The 21,094-nt window shown below is 33.3% G+C and overlaps 1 protein-coding gene and 1 long non-coding RNA gene across 3 annotated transcripts in view; both read right to left on the reverse strand.

Annotated features, from left to right (window-relative positions):
- Window positions 1–21,094, reverse strand: part of Tlk2_0 (serine/threonine-protein kinase tousled-like 2) — a 180,098-nt gene that overhangs the window by 47,102 nt on the left and 111,902 nt on the right. The gene's annotated exons all lie outside the window — the stretch shown is intronic.
- Window positions 6,905–17,132, reverse strand: LOC128921979 (uncharacterized). Its single transcript, XR_008471265.1, has 2 exons — window positions 8,305–17,132; window positions 6,905–8,242 (listed from the first exon to the last, which is right to left on the reverse strand). It is a non-coding gene; the product is annotated as an uncharacterized LOC128921979 (long non-coding RNA).

The following is a 21,094-nucleotide window of genomic DNA, read 5'->3' on the forward strand; positions in this document are numbered from 1 at the left end:
AACTGAAGCAACGAATCCAGATTACTGATTACTAATAGTACTTTAAAATACAGTTTTCGAATAGCAAACAAGTTTAATTGGCCAATTGCAACCTCTATTGACAACATTGACAAAAAGAGACATTAAGGTTCATACTTCTTATGATGACAAAACACTCCGTCTTCGAAAAAAAACTGAAGACATCTCCCAAATTAGTCTTGAATAATTGTAAAAAGGTGATATAAATTTTCAAAGATAACACAGCCACGCAAAAAAAAAATTGACATGACCTGGGGCTCTTACTATGTATAGTATCTACTGAATTCGAATAATCAGCGCTCCCGAAAACTCCCGTGTAACGAGTTTGAAGCGATTCGGAAGAATTCTTCCAAAAATCATCCGCCGTATTGGATCCGCCTTTTTGAATTTTGAAAAACCGACAACAGATTCGTAATCAGTGATTCCGAAAACCTCCGAATAACGGGTTATTTCAAATCCTGGACCTAGGAATAACCCCAGATCATGACACATTTTTTTTTGTGCGGCTGTATCATCTATAGGTTCTATCCATAACTGATTATAATCTGGTAAGCATACTTTTCGCAATAAATCCTTAATATCTTCATGAACTAACTTCATTGTAGTAACACACCCTAAATTTTATGCAAAAAGAAACTCTAACATCAATACTACCTAGGGTTGTAAACCCTCCATTAAAAGCCATTTAAGCGATTCGAAAGTAACTGTTTTGAAATCCCAAGTAAATAAATGTATAATTGAAGGTTAATTGATATGAATGATAACTGAAAAGCAAGTAATACACTAAACACGATACCGATCTATCTATATTCACTACAAATATAACCCAAATGAAGGACAAGAAATTGGAGTGCTTCGTAAACAAAATTGCAAACTTTAATGCAAACTGTATACTAGTACTATAGGCAGTCTGAACAGTTGGTATGGTTTCTGTGAGAGGAGAGGGTGCTCTAATGTAGCACCTATGAATTTTATAGTAAAACCCAATATTCCGAAAGGCTACTGCTGATACCAAAAAATAACCTGCTGAGTGCTATTTGGGCTATGTCTTCCAGCAAATTATATAGTATTATAAAAAATTGAAAAAACCTGTTCGATTCGAAAAAAAAATATATTGTCATCAAGATAATAACGCGTATCACAATCAATATTAAGGAGGCCATATGTTCATGAATTGGACTTCAATTATCAATTTTTCTGTTTTCGGGCTTCATCAGCGATAATGAAGAGGTTATCAACGAGACTAAGATAATCGGATAATTGGCTCTAAAAACAAAATTATGCATGGGAATTTCGTGTGTTGATGAAATACTAATTTTTATTGAATTGTTGAGTATTAGCGCACTACAGAAATTGTTCGAACATCGAGATGAAGAACTACTTTGACTGAAGTGATCGTACAAAAAGTTACCCAAAATGTTTAATCTTGATGGTAATTTTCTTGAATATATTAATCGAAAGTCTTGAAAAGAACTGGTATAATTAAATAAATAAGGACATTAGTAGGCGGTTATACGACTTCAAAGGGCTGCCCACACAAGCTCTATTGTATTCGACTGCATTGCTTTGTTGTTGCTTTTCGCATGAATTTTTCACAAGAGAGCAAAGTTCAAACATAGCGAATAGAGGAGTGACAAATCGATAATTTCTCATGTAAAATAATTATTACATTGATATTATTCACTTAATAAAAATAAATAATAATATTTTACGCACATTATGATATAAATCAAGATTTAGTACTTAATCTGTAATTTCTCACAATGAGCAAGCATTGTACCCAAACTATTAACATATAATATTAAAGTTTTAATTATTTATAAATGCTTAAATTGTACGAAGCATTTCAATTTCACCATTTTGAAATTGCAAATAAATAATGAAATAAAATGTAGCACAAAAATTGTTTATAACCAAAAAAAATAATATTTGTTGTTGACGTTTATTTATATATATAATTTTTAGCATATAAAAAAATACTTGTGTTCGTTTTTAAAAATATTTCACTGGCCGGTATTATTTAAAATTAGAGCACACACAATTCTAGTCGCATGAGTAAGCACATATATATGTATATGTACATATTTATGTTCCATACGTATTTATGTTTATAAAAATAGACGCTGTATATATTTATAATATAATTATTTATTTCGTAATAAAAGTATTTGAAAATAAACTGTGTGCATTTTGGGTGAAGGCAAATATGTATTATTTAATGATTAAATTAAAATTATTGGAAACTAAAAATGATGGAATAATTAAATGAAGAGAATATTAATGAACAATTAATTAAATATAAAAAAATTAGAAAATTAGAAATATTTAATTTTAAAATTCCCGTTATTTTTTGAACACCAACCAAATTATCTAATTTTTATACTCTCGCAACAAAAGTTGCTAAGAGAGTATTCCAGTTTTGTTAACACAAAGGTTGTTTGTAAGTTATAAAACTAAACGAGTTAGATATAGAGTTATATATATCAAAATGATCAAGGTGACGAGACGAGTCTAAAAAATATGCATATCTCGCTAACCAATAAAGCTATATAAACCAAACTTTCTGCAGTCGGTTACCTTACGTACCCCACCACACAACATGAAAATAGTTGAAATCGGATAATAACCACACCCACCTCACATACAAAGGTTAGGTTGAAAATTACTAAAAGTGAGTTAACTCACTAATGAAAAAGTTAGAAACACTAAATTTTACAGAAGAAATAGCAGAAGGAAGGTGCACTTAGATTTTTTTTACAAAATGGAAAATGGGCGTGACATCGCCCGCTTATGGGTCAAAAATCATATCTCAGGAACTACTAGACAGATTTCAATGAAATTCGGTATACAATATTTTCTTGACACCCTGATGACACGGGTGAAATATAGGCGAAATCGGTTTACAACCACGAAAACTTCCCATGTAACTCAATTGTGAATTCCATCTGATTCCTTCACTTTATAATGTAAACATAAGGAACCAATGAAGATAGCGGAATAAAACTTTATACAAATAGTGCATATCATCACTGGCTTCACTTGTGAAAAAATTGTCGAAAACGGACTATAACTTTTGAAGGCCTTGAATGTCGAATATGAAGAACTCAGAGCCTTAGGGTTATGTTTCAACTAAAATATCGGTAAATCTCTCAGATATCTTAATATAATACAGAGGAAGTTTTTTTCTTCTATTAGTGTGTTTCTGTGCCAGAAATGGTTATTTTCCAAAATACGATCGTTTTTCTATTGGACTCTATGCCAAATATTTGGGTCAAATTGTGTGTTATATTAATGAAAATATAGCAACAAATTGCGCGAGTATAAAATGTACGGTTGCACCCGAACTTAGCCTTTCCTTACTTTTTTTTAATACATTATTTAGTCCAAAAATTATAGTTTCGAAAAAATGCGCAACTACCACAAGACTCCTTGAAAAATCAATTAATAAACAATATTATTATCTTTTTGTACTTAATTATTTTTGAGGTTTTCTATTCTGACATCTATTTATAGTTGATAAATTATAAAGCATTTGTTTAAGTCAACTATAGTACATGAAATATAAATATTTGTGTCTACAAATGTAGCCTCTGTATGTATTTGCTTAGCACGCATCAATCTACACGGCATAAAAGAAAATAATTAGGGCAACTGTGAAAATAACGAACTCTATTATAATTTCCGGTTCACTGGTCGGCGCTAGAAAACAAAAAACAGAAAATAGAAAACAGAAATGGACTTCAAAAATCGTTTATTTTTAGTTATAGTTAGACTTAGTTATTTCATTGAACAAGAATGATAGCCAACATTTGTAAAGTGTAAAAAAATGAATATTGATGATGATGATTTTTTATTTCTTTTTGGAATTTTTTTAAATAATTTTTTTGATTCGAGAATATTTTTCATGTTTCATAGAAAGTTGATTTATTTTCAGCTGAAATTTTTCTAATAAATAATAAGTGCTTTTGAGGTCATTTCCAAGTAATAAGAAATAATTTTAGTTCAAAAGAATTACTTTTATGAATATACATATATTGGTGTGTGCCTGAAATTGAAAAAAACATGCCGTGGACACAGCTAATTTGTCAGCATGAAATCGGCGACTAATAAAAATCATGTGTTTGCTGACTGTTTGTGAATTGCAAATGCATATATATATGTATATAAAAATGTATATATGTATATACACTATGTATTCACTTACTATTTCACTCAATTATTTTTTTATTATTTTTTCACAAAGTCACACAAATAAATGAACGCCTGCACCCACAGAGAGATCGAGCGCACGATCGGCTGACTATCACTTGGGTATTTACATAGCAACACACTAATTCACTTTGTATCTAAATGTAGCTAGTATATACATATGTACTTATTTATAATATATAATGTATAAAGACACACTTGACTGTTGAGTCGCACACTGTATTACACTCGCATCCGTAACTCTTTTATATATATGTATATATCCTATGTTATATAGTATATTATATATACCGTCTGTAATGGCAACGCTCTGACAATGCGTTATAAATTGTCTTTCACATTGCAATCGCATACTCGAATAATTTAAAATATTTCACCGACATGACATGCTTACCTAATTAGGTATTTAATGCAATAAAATATCAGATAGCGACTGATAAAATAGCGAACAGTAGTGCGCGGTGACGGTTTAGCAGCGAGATATGTTGGTATTTTACGCAAAAAAAAATAATATAAACCAGATCTGATACAGATACAGTTAATATAAGCAGCTACGCACTGATATACTTCGAGATTAAGTGCAAGAAATGAGATCGGAGTGCTTGATAAGCATATGAACAACAGTAAAAAAAATATATAAAAGTATAAATAGTAATCTAACGGCATTTTTTGCACATAATTTTATAATTTTTTTTTTTAATATTTTTCTTCCCAAGTAAGTTGCATACTCATATATAAATATAGGCTTGGAAACACTACAAAATTCTTAAGTTTCAAGATTTTAATTCTTAAACTATTTTTTTTTTTGTTTCTAATCAATGTCATTGTAAAAATCATTGAAGTTAAGTGGCATAATTGTTTTGTACATATTTTTTTATAACTTAGCCTTATCGCGAACGCTTGTTGATGACGGGTCACACACAGTAAAAATATAAAATACTAATAAAGGGTGTTGCGAGATGCATGTGAGATTTTTTTGTAGAAAATTTAGCTCAAAATGAAAAGAAATATTAAAAAAAAAAATTGTAGCAGAAACTAACCTCACATTTAAGGGGGTATCCCATGTGAAAGCCTGTTTTTTAGTGATTTTTCAGTTTTTTTTTCTAAGACCAGTAAATAGATAGAACCTTATGTTTAGTATCCTTTATTAACATATATTTCGACAGTATAAATTTACAATTGAAGCTAAAAATATTGTGTGGAGAATGAGTTACAGCGTTCTAAACAGCCCTGCCTCGAAAAAATGGGTTAGCACTTCCTCCACGATTCCGGCGGATTGGCTTATCGGAAACGAAAAAAGTTAGCGTCTTTTTAATCTGTAAGCTTAAATACATGCAACGCACTACGATCAAGTGAATATACCTAGAATTGGACTTTTGGTAGACATTTGAAAAAAAAAATTGTTTTTTAATATAAAATAATCGAAATTTTGGGAATTTTTTAATAATAATAGAGCGTTCCATGCTTTTACATGTGCTGAGTGCACTCAACAAATTTCAAGTCATTCGGTCAAGCCGTTTTTGAGATACGATAGAGGAAAGTTGGAAAACACTGATTTTAGAAAAACGCGTTCAAAGTTTCAAGCTGCCGACTGAGCGCTTCAGATTGTCACTCTGTATTCTAACTGTAATCCAAAATATGGAAAAAATCTACTTATGCTTCTTAATTCAATGGTGTATAAAAATTTTTCCGTTAAGCTTATATGACAGATGCTATAAGGTGTGCAGTAGTTCTCGAAATATAAAAATTGATTTTTTTTTTTCGAAGATATATCTTGGACCCTACATATCATCTGTTATAAAAGCTTGAGCGAAAAACTGTATACATCATTAAATTAAGAGAAAAATGTACACGGATTTTATCTAATATCTAAATCTTATTAATAACAAGAGTAAAATTATTTATAATTATTACATTATTGTTAGCTGTATAACGCAACTCACGAAACACCCTTTATTTATGTACAAAAGTTTTTTTTCTTTGGTAAATTAGTTTATTATATGCGTCCCACAAGTGTACTTATGGGTACTTTTAAATGCATTTGTAAATACCGCACTAACTAAGTACATAAGCGTCACGAGTACGTCAAGTATATAATGGCAGAAATCTCGATCAGGTGACTTTGTGATTATACAAAAATGCCCAAAACGTTCAAAGTCAATAAAACTACATATAACATGCCTTTACATATAGTATGAATATATACAAGATCTACATATTTATATAATTTACAAAAATTTTAGCAAATACTTTTAATGGAATTCGACGACACCTAGTAACACGCCTAATGGAACACTATAAATGTTCAAAGTTCAAATCATGTTCACTGTATTTTTTTCATATTGTTTAATTCATAAAATAATTACGCTTTGACTGGAAATTTTAAAAGGTCTGAGTTCACATTCATTAATTAGCATATTAATAACGAATTGTGTATTAGTAATTTATTTTATTTATCAGATCAGATTATTATTTAATGAAAATATAATAACACATACTACGTAGAAAATAGCTCCATTAGAGGATATGTAGTACGGCAAATTATCTATTTAAGGGTTAGTAATAGCCTTTTCACACAGCCAAATAAATTGATCAATTAAAATTTTGATTGAGAAATCTGTTTTTGCTCTTCATACTGCTGGCTACTCGATAACCGATCAGCTGTTATACATTTTTGTTTTGGCTTTTCATAAGAAGTTGGTAAGTTTCATCAGCTGATTGCTATTTTTAGCAGCAACATCTATCGTCGTGAAGCGTGAATAACAACTCGCAGACAAAGAACGTTTATATATGATATACAAATACGGTTTTCTTGCAGATGTGCATTTCATTTTCAAGTCGATTAAAATTTAATTGAAAATTAATGTAGATTTTTACTTTGTATAGTAAATCAATCTTAATCAGCGTTTTGATTGAGCAGAGGCCGGTTAATTGATCAATTAGCTGCTATGTGAAAAGGCTATAAAGCAAGTTTTCACTCATCAATTCACTATTCAGCAGTTTGATTCATGGTGAATAGATAGTAGAACTCATAAAATATGTAATGCATACATATATTTGAAATACAAATTTGTTATAGATACTTTTGATAGAAAACGGCAATTGACACATGAGGTGTCAATTTTGAAACACAATAGTATTTAAAGTTAACAATCATTGAACGATTATAAAGTTGGGATCTTTCGGTTAAATGTTGACAACGACTCAAAATTGATACTTTAAACTCAGTTTTTCACAGAAGAGTATTTTAATTCACGCGTTTGACGAAGCTATTTATTCTTCAGCAAGATTATACAATTTCAAGATTATTCTGATAGAGATGGAAGAAGAGAAAATGACATTAGATCTACGGACTTTAGGATTTCGGAACATTTAACCCAGAAACTTGCAACCAGTCATCTGTCGGATTCCACATTGATAGCAAATGAATTATATCAGAACACAGTATCTATTATTTGGCAGAATTTTGACTATTGCCCTCTAAATAGTCTCCGAATTAATATGTTGAATAAGTATTAACAAGGCCTTATTGCTGAGTGTAGGGAAAGATTGTATGTAAGTATGTGATTGGCGTTGCAACCGTTTAGCCGGTTATAGCCGAATCGACGATAGTGCGCCACTTCTCTCTCTCCTTCGCAGTTCGGCGCCAGTTGGAGATCTCAAGTGTAACCAGGTCGCTCTCCACCTGGTCCCTCCAACGGAGTGGAGGCCTTCCCCTTCCTCGGCTTCCTCCGGCGGGTACTGCATCGAACACCTTCAGGGCTGGAGTGTTTTCGTCCATTCGGACAACATGACCTAGCCAGCGTAGCCGCTGTCTTTTTACTCGCTGAACTATGTCAATGTCGTCGTATAACTCGTACAGCTCATCGTTCCATCGTCTGCGGTATTCGCCGTTGCCAATGTTCTGAGGACCATAAATCTTGCGCAAAATTTTCCTCTCGAAAACTCCTAGTGTCGTCTCATCTGATGTTGACATCGTCCAAGCTTCTGCACCGTAGAAGAGGACTTTACTCTACTGTAGGGAAAGATTAGGTCTAAAGATATAGTTTACGGCCAACTGAATACTCAAATACATACACTAGATCTTTTGAGGTTATTTCCGCTTTAGGCTCACATAATAATTTATAGAAGTGGCTCTTGGAACTATCATTCATCAAACGTTCTTATAAGGCTGATCTGCAGTTATTGCCAAGCCTAACTGCTTCAGTCAAGGTTGGTCACGTTAGTATTTTTTTAATTGAGTGGATAAGTATTTATAGAAAATTATTTATAATCAATAAGGAAATTTACTTTTACAAATTTTTAACTCTTAAAAAATCATTTGTAACACTTTCGCGTCATAAATATTATTTCAACATGTGTACTATAGTCCAACTGATCACCACTATATATACGGAATAATGAACATTCAGTACAAGCAATATAGTACAAGTAGTAAAAAACAAATATTTGATTAATAAAATATTCAGTACAAATAGTCTATATGTATGTATTTATATAGGCAAAAAGCACAATTCAAAAATACACATTATATAGCTATACATATGCATATATGGTTAGAATGAAACGGAATTCACAGTAAATTTATTTCTAGTTGCTAAATTTAGATTTTTATTTTCTGATGGCACCTTTGTTGCGATTAGAAGCTGTTCGATACAGGCGCACAGAACTAAATACTTGTAGTTCACCAAGTTGTCGATGATCAGCACGATCGATCAATAATAATCGATGCAAACACATGTGTACTATTTGCGTACGAATAGCATATAACAAGCGATCGATCGATGTGATAAGTATGGCTGTTGAAATGAAAGCGAAAAGTGTAAAAAGCAAGAAAAACAAAATATATACAAATGACTGAGTTAATTTGAGTGAGAGGAGGAATTGAATTGGATTATTTTAATTTCAAGTGGTGACAAGAGGCGAGTAATGGCGAAACGTTAAGTTAAGTTAACGGTAGAGGTGGTGGTGAAAGGGCGGCGGACTTTGTGTATTTTGGCGAGTATGTGGAGATTCAGTTTGAAGATCAAGCGGGTGTTTTTCAATGCTAATTTGTATTATCGTTTGTACGAGTGTAGATCTGTAGTGCAATTTAAATAAAAGCAATGAAATCACATGGTACTTAAACTATATTACTTTAGCTGTGTAGTAATAGTATGTATTTATATATGAAGACGACACGTATGCAATTGATGTGTACTCGAATATAGTAGAAATTCGTAAAGCAGGGAAGGAAGATGAAATGAAAAGGCACTGAAACAAAAATATTTGTCTTTATAAATGTCAAAGTAATCAGTAAATTGTTGACTGCAACTGAACAAACTCGTAAAAATAATGAAAGAGAACTAGTGCGAAAAGACAAGACGCTAACACCTATTATTAAATTTCTTTACACCGTTTAACGAGTTATAATACTTGACTGCGAACACTAAAATTACAAAAGTACTGGACTTGACTTGAACTAGGACTTTATTTCATCAAAATAATCTAGAATAGCCTATTTAAACATCCTAGTAGGGTTGGAACAGACGGCTTGAACGGATAGTATTATTTAGAGGTCTTTGTTTGGAGTATTCTAAACTGAACATAGTAAATGAGTAAGGATATAAACGGATGAATAGTTCGAGAACTCTACGAGAACTATACGATAATATGAATGTATCAAATTAAATGTATCTCAGGTTCGAAAAATTTCGAATGAAATTGTTTAACGAAAGTTATTAAATATCCTTAAAAGCTAATTTGCTTTGACCTCCTTTTAATTCCGTATAGGACGACCTTTAATTAATTTTTGATTGGAACGCTCAAAATTATAGAAATCTTGTGCCAATTTTATCTCACATTCCAGAGAAAATTCATACGGAGTAATATGTGGTTGCCTTTCAGTATGACCCGGGAATAATTGCCATATGATCAGTATCGGTATGAATCGGTAAGTTTTAGCTGGTATTTTATCTCTGGCATAACTCGTCATTTATGGTTAAATTAGAGAGATCGGAGTCGGGATATCGCTCTGAGGTAGATTGCCGGATTTGAAGACTACTTAGAATATATAACACATATTAGGATAAAAAACTGGTTAAACACATTCTAAACTCTCTGTGGTCTAGAGATCCTCCATCATTACGCGATGTGCCAAAATAAAAATATTCAACTCCAACATTAAATCAACCCTCTTTCTATATGATTGTGAAACATGGAATCTCGCAGCCTCTGACTCCAAAAAGTTTAAAGTTTTCACAAACCGAAAACTTCGCAACATTTGCCGCATTTACTGGCCCGTCATCGCCTCTAACACGAACTTATGGTCACACACAAACCAAACACCTCTAATCCTTAAAAGAAAATGGCGCTGGCTCAGACATATTCAGAAACGAGATTCAGATACAATCACCCGAAACGCGATCGACTGGAATCCACAGCGCAGCCGAAGAAAATACCGACCCACTCTAACTTGGAAAAGAAATTTGGACATCGACATATCTAAGGCTCAAAAAATTTGGAGTCAAATCAAGAGAAGAGCACAAGATCGTAAGGAATGAAGGAATAGCATTGTAGTCCTTTGCTCCCCCCGGAGCCATAGACTAGAGAATATATAAAAACTTTAAAGAATAAGCAGGAAGTTTCAAACGGAGTTCTTGGAAACCTCGTTGCCTCACTATCGCTGTTCGAATCAATGCTGTTCACGGACTTTTGTGGGAATATTTGCTAAATTAGGCTGCAGTAATTGGGGAAAAAACGTAACCACTAGTGTAAAGTAAATAAAATCTTATTAATTTTTCAAAATTACATGCCAAGTTTACGCTTAATGCTTGGCAATTGCCAATATAATATACATACATATATAAATTGTGTTATGTAATAAGTTAGCCGCAGTTGTTGTTGAAGTTGGTTATACATTAGCGAGTGTGGTAGATTATGTTTTGTTGTTGTTGTTGCTATCCCTGCCACTGGTCATGATACCCTGCTCAACTGCTCATATGCAAAGGCTGGAATAGTCTAGAAAATGAGCCTGCACCCGAAAAGGTGTAGAAGTAGAAAGTAGCACAAATGGTGGCATTAAAAGCAACAACAAGAAGAACAACAAAAACAAGAAAACGAACAATAATCTGTACAAAGTACATATGACAGACCAAACAACGAACAATACTCCGCGTAAAAATCGTTTGGGTTGAGTTGGCAGTGCAAGGCGGCGCAGCTGGAACGTCATAAGGAGGAGGAGGAGGAGAAGGTACCCTTCTTCTTGCTATTGCAGTTGAAATGGAAGGTAGTGTGTATGTACACATGTATGTATGTATGTATGTTTGTATGTCTGTAGTTAGAGGCGGCAGGCTGGAAGCTTACTGTCGTGCACTGGATGCTGTGCCTCGCGCGCTGCGGCCGCACTGATGATGCTGCTGCTGCTGCTGATGATGATGCTAGAAAAGTAATTGAACTTTCCAACAGCTGTCGTGTAGCACACAAAGTGAAGGGAGGAGGCAAAAATGAACCGAAGCGTTGATGTTACATACTTACATATATATGTATATGGATATTAATGTGTGCGGATGAAAACTTTTCTCTGACAAAATGCACAATCTTATAAACACTGTGACCATAAGTATGTATATGCATATATAAGTACATACTTGAAGTTATATACAATAAAATATTTATATATAGGAGTATATATGTATATATAGATTGAGTATCTACATAAGTGAATATATTAAGTTGCTGATACAGAAAATATGCAAAATTCCATAAATATTAATACACTGGTTTTATACCAGAAGACACCCGAAGAGACCCTGCAAGAACCACAGCCAAAAATATAAAAAACCCCAATTCGATTCCCAAATTTTGAGGTTATGTTAAATACACCGAATTTATTCCAGGACAAATGAACAGTAATATTAGATATATATATTAGGTCTACAACTTCACTTCCGCCGTTTTGTAAATATAAGTTTTTTTTGTGCACTTTTCTTGGAATTAAAAAAGAAGAGCAAAATTTCCCGCAAATGTTGAGAATTCGGCTCAAAGTGGAATGCAAATAGATCTATACAAAATTTGTTTGGATTAATGTTGACACAAATGTCCACTATGGATATAAAACGATTTAATCTATTTAATCGACCAGTGATTGACCCTAGAGACATTCCCGCAAACGTCGAGAATGCGGCTCAAAAGTGACATTTTCTGTTGAGAATAAGTTTGGGATGCAAACAGATCTCTACAAATATTTTGTTGGGTTAATGTTGACACAAATGTCCAAGATGGATATAAAAAAAAATCGATTTAATCGACCAGTGCTTGACCCTAGAGACATCTATTGGAAAACGGCGGAAGCAAAGTTGTAGACCTATAATCTAGATAAATCCCTGACCATTTGTATTATCCAACATTTGATTAAAAAATATAATTGTTTTTCTCCTTCTTCCCAATTTTTCCCCTTGGAAATTCGTGCTCTTTTACAAAAGTTGGAAAAAAGCAATATTCGACTGCATAAAATGAAAAATATGCGAAATAAAACAAGCAACAAGAAACTTCCAGAACTCCATAATAGAATTGAATCCGGGTATATATGTATGTAGGTATGTAGGCATGTAACTTAGCTAACCACAAAAACATTTATCTTTTCGTGAGCATATTAAAAAATTCTTCGACATTTTTCTTTATTAAGATGCAGACCGAAATCGAAAAAAACAAACCTTCACAAAGTGTAAACGAGTGAAAAAATAACAGCTTTTTTTGCAAACGAGTATGTATACAGTTGCACGATTTCAGCCGAGGAGAAGGCTCAACAATGCTTACATTGGAATCTACAATAGCGAAAAGCAGATAAAAATAGATTTTTGCATGTATGAATGGTACAACATGGTGATGGCATTATCGGGTGGGTGAAAGTTGCAATAAAACGACTTGTGAAATGTATATAACTGTACAATTTACAAGAGATCAGAAATGTGTTTGAATTAAATGTAGCGAATAACAGCGATGTAAAGAAAGAAGAAAAAAACAATTAAAGATATGAAGTAGTTAGAATAATAATATAAGCAAAGTGACAAAAAGTTGTAACAACGAACTATTTTCATATACAAGATATGATTATATGAGCGAAAAATCATAAAACAAAATGGCGTTATATCGTAATACATAGAGCTTTATGAGAAAAGTGTCACTAAAAATATTAAAGCACACCATAATAATTCCTCTTTTACAACTAAGCTGAGGTTGAGACAACTTGAAGGTCTTATCTTCGATGAATGAGGCGAATTGGCTGAAATCGATTATAGACGCCTCAACAAAATTATGATGGACACTTAACACTTCTGTGATACATAAGGGTCTCTTTCTCCATACTTAGAAGCTTCGGCATTACAAAGGACCGGTATATCTACTAACTAAAATGGATGGAGATCTCTCGAATTGATCATGAAACTTGATTCAACCTAATAAATATGGTTTTCAATAAGGTAGCCACAAAAGTTGACCGATCGGGACAGCAAACGACGACATATTTTTCCCGCTCGTTTGACATTTCTCTTCAGTAAGGTTTGCCATTTCATCATGGAAAGATAGACGATCCAACAATGAGTCGAAATTATTTAAATTTACTATCGAAATTCGGAGTCAGTAGCCTCAACTTTAATAGCGCTACGTTCAATTTATGTTGAGGCTCATTTCTGGCTGAATGGCTTTGTCAATAATCCACACGTCAGGCAACAATCCACACGTAATCCATGAGTCACCATTGCATCTCGAAAAATATTACGTTTTGGTGTGGTTTATGGGTCGGGCAGCGTCATTGGGCCGTACTTCTTCCGTGATGGTTAAGACCGGCACGTTACTGTGAATGGGAATCGCTACCGCTCAATGATAACCGAATATTTTTTGCCCGAATTGGATGACATGGACAATGGACAATATGTGATTCCAACAGGCGCCACAAGCCACACAGCGAATGTTACAACCGATTTATATAAAACCAAGTTTGGTTATCGTATTATCTCACGAAATGGGCCAGTCAATTCGACGCTTCGGTCGTGCGATTTGAAGCCGTTAGACTATTTCCTGTGGGGCTACGTCAAGTCTATGGTCTATGATAACAAGTCAGCGACGATAGATGAACTTCGTACAAATATCGAACGTGAGTAGCAGAATAACGGTCGATTTATGCTTGAAACCCGTCGAAAATTTGTGTTTGTCTGGACATCTGCAAGCGTGCCCATGCAAAAGAAATCGATTTCCATACATAATGGCATCGAATGCCATGCTTTCACAGGAATAAAAAATTTCATTGATTTCGATTTTGTAGCGCTCTTATTGAAAAACACTTTATAAATGAAATTGTCTGTAGAATATTTCTAAATTACTCGCCGAAGAAACTTTAATTATATTAAGTTTCTTTTAAGAAATATAAAGACTAGTCTGAGTAATTAAGACCATGAGATCTTTGCATTGTCCTAAGCAGAAAGTGAAATTCTTTCAATTCAATATATTTTTTATTTCAAAAAGCATTTTAAGAGTGACTTGAACGACTTTGAAGGAATACAATATTTGTCCAGCGATTGTTTTCAGAGCTTGAGTTCAGTTCCAGCAATAAAATCTTTTTTTTCATATATTTCTTTATTTATTGAATATGCTCTTTGGAGCCTAACAATAAGTTATAAAATCTTAATTCTAATTAAAACTAGACAAGCTCAACCAATTGATTGAGTTGTTTTGGTGAAACGTTGCTCCTCAGTGAGCTGGCATATCTCTTCTTTTTAGACGTGATTGATTACAAGAATGTAATAAAGCATTAGCCAATGGGTTTGGGTGATCGCGGAGTTTGATAAATATTTATTTCTGCTGTTCTCTACTTCTTTCTTTACCATGAGGATACCAAGATCTTTATGGATATTTTCATTACGCATATACCATGGTGAGCACGTGATTGTTCTAAGCATTTTTGATTGGAATCTCTGAATTATATCGATATTGGTTGCACAGGTCGTACCCCACAGTTGGATGCCGTACATCCAAATCGGCTTTATGACCGCGTTGTATAATAGAACTTTGTTGTCTAGGCTAAGTTTTGAATTTTTATTTAAAAGCCAATTTATTGTGCTGCTCTTATCTTCATGCAGGTTATTTTGCTCGATATGTGTTTTCTCCACGTGAGCCTTCTATCCAAGTGAATACCAAGATATGTTACTTCAGTCGCTTGAGGTACTAAAATATTGTTCATTTTAACTGCCGGACACGTTTTTGGTCTTAGAGAAAATGTAACATGCTTGCATTTCTGTTCGTTTACATTTATACGCCAGTTTGCTAGCCATTCTTCGACAAAAATCAAATGCTCTCCTAATACTTTTGATGCTATAATTGGGCATTTGTTTCGGCTCACTAAAGCTGTGTCATCCGTAAAAGTTGATGTCAAAATATTACTAGCTGTTGGAAGGTCTGCTGTATATATTATGTATAGAGTTGGCCCTAAAACACTGCCCTGAGGTACACCAGCTCTTATTGGTCGTTCTTCAGAAATGAAGTCTCCTACTTTGACAGTAAACTTTTATGCTTTTCGAGAGGTAAGCTTTTTTTTAATCTTATATAAAAGCCCGTCATGCCACACTTTATCGAACGCCTGAGCCACATCTAGAAATATAGCAGAACAGTACTCTCTAAACTCGAACGCCCTTCTGATTTCGTTAGTAATTCTATTTACTTGTTCTACAGTGCCATGTTTTGCACGAAAACCGAATTGGTGCGTTGGTATTACATTATTTTTATGGAGGAAAGGAGCCATCTTTGATAGTAACACTTTTTCAAATATTTTAGAAAGACAGGGTAGAAGACTGATTGGTCTGTATGAAGACGGCTGTGTCAAGTCTTTACCTGGTTTCTCTATCATGATGATCTGCGACTTTTTCCATGAATTTGGATAGTACCCGAAACTGAGAATAGCGTTAAAGAGCAAGGAGAGTACTGTCAAAGCAATTGTCAAAGCAATAAAATCTGATCTATATTCTGCAAGGCTCTCCAGGACTTCAGACACAGAGTTTCTTAAATCACTTCTTAGAAGGTATTGAACTATATATTCGATAAAATCGAGGATTTGAACTTCGTGAATGAATTTTAACAAATTGAAACGGAAATCTCATATAACTAGCTCTGACCCAAATACACACTAGATTACCAAATTTTCATAAAAAAAATACACACACAAAACATGTTTAGTCGAAATATAACTCCCAATATCTTTCCATATGACCCTAATTTCTATTAATGGCTGCGCACATATACATACCTACATACTTATACTCCTATTTATTTTAATATTCTCAATGTTAGCTTTGTACATTTTTTTATGTGCGCACACCAATACACACACACACACACAGATGCATATAAGTGAAAATATAAGCAGAAGTAAATAAATATAAATGAGGCAATTTACGTCATTGCAAATTTGTTATTTACTCCACAAGAATGTATATACATATGTACATATGTATAATAAATATGTATGTATGTATCTGTATCTGTACATATTGCTGACACTGCGCTATTGAAATTGTTTAAGCGTAATAAAACAAAAACTGAAACATGACGAAAGTAAATAAAATATTTAATTGCAAAAATAGCTGAATAAGCAAAAGGAGGAAAACGAGTACATACCAAAAATTCATTGAATATGGGCTATGAAAAAATGTAATTACGCTGGAAAAAATCAATTTTGCGACAAATTGTGAAAATGCAAATTTTCGGGTGTATTTATGTATATTTATGTATGCATGTAGAATGGTAACAATTTTATTTTATTGCGATACTTGAAATTAAATATTTTATATGAACAAAGGTCGTAAGGTGCAAAAGGTTATGATAACAAGCTTGTAACAGCTAAACTCGACTTCAATTGATTTTGAGCAATATATTTGAAGAGACAAAAAAATTAGTTTTCCACGATTAAATGTTTCGATTTCTATTATATGTTTCGATTCGATTTCTGTACCCAAAATATTGCTCTGTTGAAACAACACCGAACAATAATTGCTAAAGTGGAAAATATAAGTGAAGGAATGTAATTGTAGGCACAGCTTGTTTTGTGGTTTAAATAAATATATAAACATAAACACATATTAAACAAGTAAAGAAGGTAAATAAATATAAAGGTAACACAATTCGACCCATATATTCGGTATAAAGTTCAATAGAATAACGAAAATCACCATAAATAGTATATGGGGACTGAGGTAATTCCTAAACCGATTTCACTCGTTTTCACCACCAAGATACAATGTATCGAAGACTATACGCTTACTTAATTTAATATTACTTATAATTAGGTATATGGGATCTGGGGGAAGTTATGACCCGATTTTTACCATTTCAGGTACAGAGAGAAACTGTTATAAGAAAAAAATTCAGAGGGAATGAATTACATAAAAATATCTGAGGGATTTACCTATATTTTCGGTGAAAAATCAACCTTAGGCACTGATTTCTTCATGTTCGATATCAGGGGCCTTGAAAAGTCATGGTTCGATTTTGAGAATTTTTCCACAAGTGATGTCACAGCTCAAGTACAGTATTTGTGTAATGTTTTATTCCGCTATCTTCATGTGTGCCTAATGTATATATGTATTATAAAGTGAACGAATCAAAAGAATTCAAAATTGAGTTATATGGGAAGTATGTAGACGTAGTTGTGAACTGATTTCGCCCATATTCCACCCGGGTCATCAGGGTATCAAGAAAGTGTTATATACCGAATTTCATTGAAATTTGTTGAGTAGTTCTTGAGATATGGTTTTTGACCCATAAGTGGGCGACGCCACGCCCATTTTCCATTTTGTAAAAAAATCTCAGTGCAGCTTCCTTCTGTCATTTCTTATGTAAAATTTGGTGTTTCTGACGTTTTTCGTTAGTGAGTTAACGCACTTTTAGTAATTTTCAACCTAACCTTTGTATGGGAGGTGGGCGTGGTTATTATCCGATTTCTTTCATTTTTGGACTGTATAAGGAAATGGCTAAAATAAACGACTGCAGAAAGTTATATACAAAAACCCTATTTGGGGGTGGGGTCACGCCTACTTTTCCAAAAAAATTACATCCAACTGTGTCCCTCCCTAATGGGATCCTATGTTCCAAATTTCATTTTCATAACTTTATTTATGGCTTAGTTATAACACTGTATAGGTTTTCGGTTTCCGCCATTTTGTGGGCGTGGCAGTGGACTGGTTTTGCCCATTTTCGAAAGCAACCTCCTCAGGGTACCAAGGAACATATGTTCCAAGTTTCATTAAGATATCTTAATTTTTACTCAAGTTATCGCTTGCACGGATAGACGGACAGACGGACAGACGGACGGACAGACATCCGGATTTCAAATCCACTCATCATCCTGATCATTTATCTATATATAACCCCATATCTAACTCTTATATTTTTTGGTGACACAAACAACCGTTAGGTGAACAAAACTATTATACTCTGTGCAACAGGTTGCGAGAGTATAAAAATAAACTTTTTCTTATATCTTTTATATTTTTAACGATCACCTCAAGTTTAAGGCCATATAAAAAGGTCGAGGTTTTCCACATAAATGGCAACGTTCAATTTACCCTATGAAGACTAATATAATTATTATTTTTAGTTTATTCTCGATTGATCTTCATTAATTGGGCGATGATCCAAACGTTTTCAAATATGTTAAGATCCGGAGAATATAGTGGCCAAGTAGTGATGATATTCATTACACGTTATGAATCGGGACATTATCTTGTTGAAAAATCCATGAGATAGATCTGCAGAGATCTTTTCATAATAGAAAAAAAAAGACTTCTTCTTGGCGTAAATCATAAAAATAGTATTGAAAGCCATCGGGTCCCTCCAAATCAACACGTTTTTCATCAGTAAAACAACTGAACACCGATCATTGAGACGAGTTTTAGAATGTACACTCCCAAGCTAAATTGAAGCCGTTTTTCTTTGCGTAAGGCATTCAGAAGTGCAGTTTTCATAATTTTTAGACGCTAAAGATTTTTCGCATCTAATTTTACACGGAACAGTTGAAAAGTTTGTGTTTACTGCGGCTAATTCACTGATCTTAGATGCCGACTTAGTAAAACTATAACCAATTCTAATAATTTTATGATCCGATGGTGCTGTTTTTCGCCGACTAAAGTTTTTTTTTCATATTTCTCTGGATCTTTTAAATATCTATCAACAGTTCTGGAACGGTACTTTCGTTTCAAAAGTCCTTGTGAGTGAAAGAAGTCTATTTTTAGGCGTTTCAATAGGCTCAAAACATTAGCTTTTATTCCAATTATTTTCAAATATTGCTACAATTGATTTCTTAATATTAAGTTTTTTTTATGAAATTTCTTTTAGACAAGACAAAAAAACCTTAACGCCAATTTTATTTATTTACTTCGCATAAAGTTTAATGTACATCCGTTAAAAGATGTATTCTGTAATTTTGTTTATTGCAGTTTGCTATTGTTTGGCTCTTGACATCTGTATCACATGCCTATGTTACATGATTTATGCTATCCAGATAATATAAATAATATTAATAATATTATATTTTTGAAAATACGAGAATTTTCTTGAAGACTGGTTAGATAAATATTATATACTGGTTAGAAAACCATTAGAGAGCTACATTATAATTCGATTGGATAACTTGAAACTGGATAAATATTTGATTAGTTGATTCGTTATAACAAAGGGCAATATTTCTATTCGGATAATACTCTGCTGGGTATGTATTATGTAAATAACTAACAAAGTGCAATTCAGCTCACAATTAAAACTCAATAAATTAAATACAAGTGATCTTTGTTCGGAATAATGACACACATATTCAAAAATCTTGAGACAAAGCAACACTGAAAGTGATTAATAATTCTCTATAACTCTTTTCGATTATAAATTTCCAAATAAAAATATATTATTGAACCTTTACACATAAAATAATGCCTTACCCCACCCACAGCTCACCTACAAACATAGAATGTACCGATGATTGTAAATATGTAAGTTTTGTAGCTTTCAGCGGTGTACAAACATACATACATACTCGTAGGTAGGAAAGAAGTAGAAAATACGCATTCGATTTTCGGCGAAATTGTAGTTTTCACATTTGTAGTTTTCGCCAGCTTTTAGCAGCATTCAAGTTAAAGTGAACTACACAGCGAAAGTCGGCGACAAAATTCAGCGACACAAAGCAGCATTACGTAATATACATATTTACGTAGATATATATCAATGTATGTGTGTATATTCGGCAATGGAGGATGCAGCGAAACTGGAAAGATTGCACTACAACGAAGGTGTGCAGGATGCGGATGAAAGGGGTGGTGGCGTATGCCAGCTGAAGTCATTTCCACGATTTTTCTAGCGAGTGACAGTTGGGTAGACAGCTAGCATTAGAAAGCAACAACAACAACAACAACTGCAATAAAAAGCGCGATTGTGGTAGCCAAGCAAATTCATATGCCGAATTTGGCGAAAATTCATGGATGTTTTGTTTTTGGGTGTGTGTGTGTGTAGAAACTATGTATCCTAGTAACACAACAAATGGCTGTAGCAGGCTAAAACTATTCATAAGGCAAACATACCCACATACGCCGCGCGTAATTGTATTTGCGAGTGTACTCGGTTCATATTTGCATACTCATACTCGCACTCTTAGTATTCATTTGAGGAAAAGCAAGCCAATCCCGTTGGAAATTGACAGATTTGGATTCAATTGGTAGATACTAGGAATGTAAACTTTGAACTTTATTTTTTCTGAGTTTAACTTATTTCTTTTTGATGGTATCTTAGAAACCCGCACCGATTTCTAACCATAAACTATCAAATTAAGAACAATGATTAGATGATATTTCGTTGT

The sequence above is a fragment of the Zeugodacus cucurbitae genome, chromosome 5, assembly GCF_028554725.1.
Source record: "Zeugodacus cucurbitae isolate PBARC_wt_2022May chromosome 5, idZeuCucr1.2, whole genome shotgun sequence".
Lineage (NCBI taxonomy): Eukaryota > Metazoa > Arthropoda > Insecta > Diptera > Tephritidae > Zeugodacus > Zeugodacus cucurbitae.